A 7,356-nucleotide genomic window follows, 5' to 3' on the forward strand; every position below is an offset into this window, starting at 1 on the left:
CTCCGTATGTGCCTCCGTTGATTCTGGGCTTGTATTCACAGTGCATGTGTGTTTCGGAGTGTTATTTGTTGATAATGATTGTTCAGGAGAGGATGTTCATTGTAATAGGATGTAATGCAAAAACGACAAATAGAATAAACAATGACCAGAAACTCGAAACTAAAATAGGTCTCTTTTTGTTGAAAAATGACAGATTTTCCTCCCCAGAGAGACTCACTGGCTTGCTCCTCTCATCGTTTGGCATCTGTTTGTTTATACAGCGCAGATGTGTGTATGGTATAGACAACGCACAGATGTGTGATTTCTTTTCATGCCTGTGCGTTTGAGTGCGCGCGCTGCCTCGTGTGTGTGACAGAGTATCCCATATATCCTCATAGTCCCTCCATGCTCCACTGCGGTTCATCCCATTTTGAATTTGAGAAATCTCTCTTTCTCACGAAAGTCTGGATACACAAACAGATAGAATTACGAGAGCCTATAGGAGTCAGCGTGTGAGGCTCCTTCTAGATCTGTTTGTGTGTTAGATGTTGATGTCAGTGACTATTTGTGTACAGTATGTGTGCGTGCGCGTGTGTTTTTTGTCTTTGTACATAAACGTCGCTAGCAGGGACATTCCTCTCCTGTCAGAAGCATGTTAGGAATTCCCTGGTAGGAGTGGCAGGCATGAGGTCTGTCTTTAGCACACGCCTGCAAAACACACATACACTCACGCATTGTGTGGAATATGGACATTACACACACACAAACACGCGCCTGCATGCATTCACGCTCGCGCACACGTGCAAACGCACGCACCCTTATCGCAAGCCCCACCCTCCTGACATGACGGTAAACCCCGCGACACACTCAATGTTGTAGGTCGGAGCCCATCAATGTTCTCAGGCTGAGGGTTGTGTAACATGAGCAGTGAGAGAGAGGTGGAGAGAGAGACAGAGAGAGAGGGAACCACGGAGGGAGGGTTTGACTTGAGAGAGAGCGATAACGAGGAGAAGTGGAGTGACGGGGAAGAAGGTATCGGGGATAGGGACCCCGAGGAGAAACTTGCCGTTGTTAGTACATATAGAGAGAGAGGAAGGGAAAGAGCGGTGCCGGGAGAGAGAGAGAGACAGAAGGACAGAAGGACAGAATGAGAGAGAGATGGATAGGGAGCACTGTAACCTGATGTCTGAACAGTGAACTCATTCCCATTGATGTATGGACCCCCCCCCCCCGCCTCCCCCCAATCCCCCTCTCTTTTTCCCTCTGCCCTCCCTTGTCTCCCCTCCCCCCTTTTTTACCCTCCACCTTCTCTATAAGAGAAAATATTTTTTAAATGACCAACCACTGCTTTTTAGAAAGGTAAACCACTTCAGCTTTTCTTCAATACATTCCACAAACCTATTTCTAAACTGTCTCTGTCAGAGTTCATAATGGCATTTGGCATACCGTGCTATACTTGGAGACCCGTATGTATACAGTAGGTCCCATAGGGCAGAGACCATAATTACTGTTTACTAAAGGGATGTTTGGTACATAGACTTCAGATGCTACCTGTCACTCAGTCACAGGTAACCGGACTGATAAAGCACACAGATATTCAATTTCTCTGTTGTGTGTTTACACACAACATTCCACACGCAGACACTTTATGTATTTTTCTCTTGTTCTCCCTGACACACATGCTAAACACATACTCTGTGCAACAAGACAGCAACAGTGCTTTACTTACCTCCAGACACACTGCCTCTGTGCACACCCAGTGAGGGAAAAGGTCCCAGAGAAAAGAGTTCAATATTCCCACTCTCCACTCCACACGCAGAAGTTATCCCAAACTCCCAAATCCTGCTCTGGTTTGGAAAGCTTTGAAGCTAGGGTCCCATCTACTTTCTGTTCTTCTGCCTCTCACACTCGTTGTAAAATGGATTGTTCTGAAAGTTAGTCAGAGGAGTCCCAAAGCTGCTCCCACCCTACTGCAAGGTATACCGCAGGTCCTAGTGCCTATCCTCTCCCCGCCCTCTTCTACTTTGACACCCTCGTTCTCCTTATATATACCTCTGATGTTACTCATTCGAAACCCTCTCTCTTGGTTCCTCCCCACCCTCTCTCTAACCGGAAGCAGGCAGTGGAGGTGGTCCTCTTTAGGACATCCTCTCTAAGATGTGACTACGCTTGTGCACACACATCCTAAAGATGAATCGCCTGTGTGTGTTTTATAATGATGTATTCATTTTATCCATTTGTCTGGTCAACTTAGCCTTCAGTCCTGTCTTAGTGAAAGGCCTTTGGTCTTTGCTGGGAAGAATAACTATTAGTCACAATGGATTCTAATAAGCCTGAGTCAGAGATAGTCTGGTTTACCTGTTCTCACAACAAGACGGAGGACTATCTAGTGGACTACTATTGGTACGTGAGCACACAACATCCTTTCAGCCAATGTCCATTCATCCGACATCTGTACAACCAACATCTGTTTGACAAACATCAGTTCGACCAACTTCCATTTCACCAGCGTCCTTTCAGCCGACATCTGTTCAACTGACATCTGTAGCAAAGATGTTGGCTTGAAAATCTAGATCAATACTTTTGACATCTTGACCAAATACAATTTTCTCCGGTGAAACGTGTGTTCAGAGGAATGGAAGTAATTTATTTCTCATTAGAGAAAGAGAAAGTTAAAAAATAAACAGATAGCGAGAAAGAGAGAGCTACAAACAGTTGGAGAGAAAGAGACTGAGCTTAAAATAGAGGTGTAGAGAAAGAGAGAGAGATGAAAACAGTTATAGAGAAAGAGACTGAACTGAAAACAGAGATGCGGAAAAAGAGAGAGTGATGAAAACAGATGTTGAGAAAGAGAGAGTGATGAAAACAGATGTAGAGAAAGAGAGAGAGATGAAAAAACAGAGATAGAGAGAAAGAGAGTGGAGAAGGCAGTGTGACGTTTGATATCCCTTCACTGCACAGAGGGACCAGCCACACCCTGCATTCAGCAAGGCCTCTTCTGTATCCCCACACTCTCTCTCTGTGACATCTTTCTCTTCCTTTCTGCCTCTCCCTCTTCCACCCGGTCTCCCTCTCTCCTCCTCCGTGGTGTGTTCTCTTCCTATCCTCCCTCTCTTCCTCTCTTTTCCCCCTCCTGTCTTCCATTGCTCGCCAGTGCCCCACTTTGTCTTCTTTCTCTGTTTATGTCTCACTCTGTTGTCCCCCTCGGACATCCATTTTCCTTCCCCCTCTTCTCTCCCTGCTTCTCTCCCCCTCTTTCCTGACTCCTTTACCTGAACCGTATCACTGTCAGAGCCCCTGGCGCTGGTGCTGCCAGACAAACCAACCCTTCGTCAACTAGAGAATGGAGGGATTGTATGTCGGTGTCATCCTCCCCCCCCCCCCCCCCCCCTTCTCAGACTTTGGAAAAAAAGTTGAAAAAAGGAGGAATGACTACTTTGTGTCAGTGGGAGATATTTATGGGATGTAAATGGTCCCTGAAAGACATAACATGGGAGATGGGCTCAAAGCTTGAATGAGAGGAAGCACTCTATGAGCCTGTTGACCCGGTCTACTGAACCAGCCTACCAGCCGAGTGGGATTGTCTCTCAGTCCAAGTGTGTCATTGGGTTTTCCTGGCTCTGTGCGTGTATGACTGTGTGGGTGGGTGTGTTAGTGGAGTGAATGACTGCGTGTGTCGAGAAAGAATTGAGAAAGATAGAAAAGTGTGTCTCTGTATTAGGATTGGTGCTGTCAGAGTGGTGGCCCTTGTTATCAGGGTTTAGCGTGAAATGGGAAACTCCAGCTGGTAAACTCTGACCCTGCACCCTACCTGGGTCACCCAGGGGTGAAAAAGGGGGAGGTGAGGTCAGGAGTGCATCCAAATCCTCATGTTTCAGGGATTGTGTGTGTGTCTGTGTGGGTTTGAACCAGTGGGACCCCATTCCAGAACTCAAACCAAAGACCCCAAAAGTGTAACTGAAAGTTTGCTGCCACTGTAAAGGAAACACACATAGAAAAACGCACGTTCTCCTTACATCAATTCCCCGTGGTTTTATGAGACTCTGCTTTTGCAGTTTTGTCCCACCACAACACATTCCATGCACACAGCCTTTAATAGTTCTGTTCGTGCGTGTGTGTTTCCACACGTGTGTTACTTAAATAGTTTCGATTAGTCACAATCTGTCATTTTCTGTTTAAAGACCTCAGTAAAAACAGACAGTGCCTATATACAAGCTGAAAACCTTGTCCTCAGACAGGACAAGGTGGAGACGTTCTACAACAGCACTGTCCACTGAACACAAATACAAGTCCTTCACTAAAGTGTTCCTCTCGTGTTTTCTGGAGCTGAGATTATATACCCTAGAACAGTTCCATATGCACAACATGTTGGTTTCTCTCATGTGTGAGACATAGATCAGGGGTTAATGTATGTATTTAAATGGAAGGACAGTCACATTGACACCAAGCTTAGACCATTCTCTAAACGCAGGCTACAGTTACAAACAAAATTCATCTCAAACAATCCAAATGAACACACACAAATGGGTACTATCTAGTACGTCTTCAAAATACAACTTATATTAAAACCATAAACATTTCATAAAAAAGTCTAAAAAACTGACTGAGAGGTTCGGTTCACGGGGGCAGGAGAATGCAAGACAGTATAATTGACATACAAGTGCATGTTGCAATTACTTACAGTCAGACCAATTGTTTATCTGCTGTAGAATGACTCATCATTGAAGCCACCATTCTTGATAATAAGGAAACTAAACAGTTCCAGCTTAACCAGCTTCCAATGAACTGCGTCAAATGCATTTCAAACATAAACATATAAAAAATGGCAGCGCAATGTTATCATCTGCCTGGTTGATGAATAGGAAATGTACAATATAAGACAGATCTTACCTGAAAGGTAAAACATATAAATGTGTCTGCAACCTTCTACACCTAATGACTTTTGAACACAAATGTCGATCACGTCCAAATTAAAAGTTATATTTCTCATATCTCGGTGCCTCGAACCTTCTAGACCCTCTATTTGAGCTATAGTTGGAGGAGCACCCATATGACTTGCATGAAATATAGAGATTTTATTCAGAAGTGTTTAGCAGTATTCATGATGAGCTTGCGTAGACCATCATAAAGATTGGGTCAGTTCCCAAATTTGTAAATAAACCAAACGTCCCTCTTCCGACTGTACTCTGTGGTCTTTCACCAGATTTCTATCACAGTGTCCTATCTGCAATACCCTGATGTTCTAAACAGGGTCTAATGTTGGAGCTGACAGACAAACCTCCAGCCTGGCCCGCATGCTACAGCTACTCAACTCAACACACCCTCACATCCTTTCATGTCAACACTCAACCACTAATCTATGTTCACACTCCAAGTATCGCATTCATGTTTACTTTAACCTTTTCATGTTCCTGTTAAATTTGCCTGAAAACGCCTAAACAGCATACCCAAAGTAAATTGGAAGCTGTTCTTGAACCATTTGGAGTACATGCATGTAAATGATCTCTTTTGAAAGCTGACACTCTGAAGTTATGTCCCCTGTTGTCAGGACCCCTGTCAGTCCTTCTAGTGTTGAGTAATAGAAGCTTGAACACAAGGAAAGTGAAAATTTCTATTTCCGCCTAGATTTTGTTTTGAAAACAGAGGCCTGAATAGGCCTAGAGGTGGTAGGTATTATCTGGAAGACTAAATTGGACCACAGGTTGAAGCCTTACCCAATTCAAATCAAAAGTCAAACATAATACCACAATATATTCATATTTGACACATGTTTTTATAAGAGTACATCCAGGAATTTTCTAAAAGGGTCTTTTGGAGACTCCAAAATGACCCTTTGTAACCAAGGTCAAGGTCAAATAAAAAGGTATTATTTTTCATAATTGTTATCTCTAATGAAAGGTGGTACTTAGAACTATCATATATAATAGCTAAATCCCTAATTAGTAATACTGAAACACAAAAACTGAAGCATGAACACATTGGAGTGCTTTATCTGATTCCAAGGATTGGCGCACAAAGAACACTGATTCTGTCAACCATATTGCGCAATCGACTGTTATTTTGAAGGCTCCACAGACGCATACAAATGAGGTATTGGCATTTTCAGCTAGCTGTCAGCTACAAGGCTAACGAGCTAATTTCAGAGCCAGTCGAAGCCAGTTCGAGAAATTTGTTTAGAACGAGTGTGGGGGGGGGGGGGCGGGGGGGGGGCAGGACGCACAGACCTAGTTGGCTTTAGAGGGCTGTCAACGGGGCATGGAAGCTCCTATTGGGTCGAACAAGGTGTCAATCAAAAGGGGAGGGTTCAACGGACATTTTGAGACCTTCATTTTGTAAATACTCCGTTGATAAATCTGAGAAAATAACACTTTTATGTGAACAAGTTGTTTCTTCCGTCGGCTAACTTGCATAATGAAACAAAGGATAATGGCTATTCATGAACGTAAAACATTGTATTTGGACGAATTACTTTACATGGTTAGATACTTTGAACCCTTGGGACTTACGCAGATCAAGTTTTGATGGCATGATTTGCACACCTGGACCTATTTGAACAACTTAGGGTGAGTACAACTTTTTTCTTTGGCATTGTTGAAGGAATGTTCACCGGAAAAAGACGTTGACTTTGCTTGCTATTGCGACTTGATCTTGAATTGGTTTATTTCAATGGAAGCACAAGAATCGTAGCTTTCCAACGATGTATAACATGTGTAGCGTCTAAAAAATATATTTTTTAGAATTTAGTGCGTCGTAACTGAGGAAGGGGGAGGCAGCATTTTTGTCTCGCGAGCGAAACAGGAGCGTAAACAGGTTAATACTCCACGCGTCGATATCTACTCACGCTCCATGCATTTCAGCAATGTCTCAGTAAAGTGGTAGGGTAGGATTCTTCCCTAGAGACGAGTGAAAGCCAACAGTCATGGTGGCTCATTACCATACGAACAGGCTGTGTACCTGTTGACTCGTTCGTTTCCATTGGTTTTGCTCCCGAAAGCAGCTTTAGACCTCAAGAATCCTCGATCACACAGAGTTTCCTGCCTGATTTCCTTCATTCCTTCTTTCGTTCCTTCTCTCTTGCCTTCTTTCCTTCTTTCCTTCTTTCCTTCCTTCCTTTCTTCCTTCCCTCTTTCAGTTATAAATCCTTCCTTCCTTTTTGCCTCCGTGTTGTTCCTGCATTGGTGAGCGGTCAGAAAACACACCACCTATTCTGAAAGCCAGAATTTCATAATGTTAAGAAAACAGACAATTGTCAGTAAATAGTGAAAGACACACACACATGAAAACACACAGATGTTGACGTCATGCTTCACTGCATTGGCTCTTTGCGTGCCCTGGCAGACATTTTGCGCTTGACCCTGAATAAAAATGATTTCGATC

General features: G+C 43.6%; 1 protein-coding gene across 1 annotated transcript in view; it reads right to left on the minus strand.

Annotated features, from left to right (window-relative positions):
• Nucleotides 1-1,974, minus strand: part of LOC134018214 (neurotrophin-7-like) — a 19,715-nt gene extending 17,741 nt beyond the window's left edge. The window contains exon 1 of the mRNA XM_062458094.1: nt 1,709-1,974. The gene's annotated coding sequence lies outside the window, so the exon portion shown is untranslated. The remainder of the gene's footprint in view (nt 1-1,708) is intronic.
• Between the last annotated feature and the right edge of the window lie 5,382 nt (nt 1,975-7,356).

Source organism: Osmerus eperlanus, chromosome 4, assembly GCF_963692335.1.
Source record: "Osmerus eperlanus chromosome 4, fOsmEpe2.1, whole genome shotgun sequence".
Taxonomy (NCBI): Eukaryota; Metazoa; Chordata; class Actinopteri; order Osmeriformes; family Osmeridae; genus Osmerus; species Osmerus eperlanus.